General features: G+C 40.8%; 1 protein-coding gene across 1 annotated transcript in view; it reads left to right on the top strand.

The window, feature by feature from the left end:
- Positions 1 to 1,565, top strand: part of tasp1 (taspase, threonine aspartase, 1) — a 28,452-nt gene continuing 26,887 nt past the window's right edge. Inside the window, exon 1 of the mRNA XM_079473189.1 lies at positions 1 to 264. The gene's annotated coding sequence lies outside the window, so the exon portion shown is untranslated. The remainder of the gene's footprint in view (positions 265 to 1,565) is intronic.

Genomic DNA, 1,565 nt, shown 5'->3' with positions numbered 1-1,565 from the left:
GAGTTAGAGAGAGACAGAGAGAGAGAAAGAGAGCTGTTCTCTTCTCAGCGTTCTGTGTGTGAGTGAGTGAGCTGAGAGGATTTATTTTTCTGCGGTGATTTAATTATTTTAGACAAAGAACATTTTATATCTCAAGCTGAATTCAGCCAGCGGCGGCTTTCTGCGCATGCGCGCGATCATTTGCAGTCTGGACGGGGAGGGGTGAACATCTCCTGCTCTGACTGCAGCCGGGGGAGGGGCTGCTTCGCGAGGACTGAGCCGCCTGTGAGTGCTTTGGTGCGGGCATGCGGCTCTCGGCAGGACCCGCTGCTCGTTGTGAAGATTAAGAACGATATGTGCTTTCACGTCAGAGTCTCCAAAAGTCTCCAATAACATCAGAAAAAGTCGTTAGATTTGTCGCTAGTCGCTTTTTTAAAAATGTGTCGCTAGAGGGGTCTGAATACTCGCTAAATATAGCGACAAAGGCGCTAAGTTGGCAACACTGAGTGAGCAGTAGGGATGTGCACATCGATGCTATAGTATCGATATATCGATACTCGAAAGCTACTGTTTAGGTATCGATATTTCATATAAAGTATCGATATCTTAATTAAGGCATGACTAAATGTTATCAAAGCTGTGCAGTGTTTATGTCAATCGGTGGCGGTGTTTAAAATGTTAAAACTTTCCAGCCGGCTGTGCGTGCGTGCAGTCTGTAGCGCGATGACGTAGTGGACTTTACCCATACGTAATTGATGTCATACCCGCATGCACTGCGGGTGTATTTTGATGGTGCAGCGCGAGTTGTGTGGTCACGTGGACGACGCATTCATTTTAAACAGAGCGGCACGATGGCAGAGAGGAAAAGTAGCGTGGTGTGGTGCTATTTTTCTACAATATTGCACGATGCAATATATGTGATAAAAAAGTGGCACACAGCAATAATACTAGCAACCTTTTTAAACATTTACAAACTTATAAAGAGGTTGAACGAAACCAAGCTGCCCGTGCCCAGTCTTCCTCTGCCCAGTCTTCATCTGTCCGACAAAAGACGTTACAGGAGACTTTCCAGGGAGGCAAAAAGTATCCAGGTACAAAGAGCTGGTCATTAGTTAACCTATTACGTGTAATCCCTTGTCACTTGGTACAAATAGGCAAATAAAAATAAGTGTGTTTGTGCGCGCACACAAATGAAAGTTTGCAATAGGAAACTTCAGTACAGTTCAGTAATAGTTCTGTACAGTAAGTGTAACAGTTCAAGAAAAATGGCCTGTTTAAAATGACAGTGAAAAAATGCACAGTTAATGTTTTTAGGATTTACGTTATTTCATCATAATTTTTGGAAGAATGTGGTTTAAACATTTAATTTTTTTGTTAAATTAACCTTTTATAATAAATATGTTATTAATGGCCAGTACAAGTCGTAATTTGTCTTTAATTGTAATTATATTCTATTATAAAAATGAAAAATTCTCATACACTTTAAAAATGATAGCAGTATCGGTATCGGTATCAGTATCGCTTAAATTTAAAGAAAAAATATCGGTATCGTATCGCATCAAAAAAATGTGGTATCGCCCATCACT

The sequence above is a fragment of the Barbatula barbatula genome, assembly GCF_947034865.1.
Source record: "Barbatula barbatula genome assembly, chromosome: 14".
NCBI classification, from domain to species: domain Eukaryota; kingdom Metazoa; phylum Chordata; class Actinopteri; order Cypriniformes; family Nemacheilidae; genus Barbatula; species Barbatula barbatula.
This window is presented reverse-complemented; position numbering and strand designations above follow the sequence as displayed.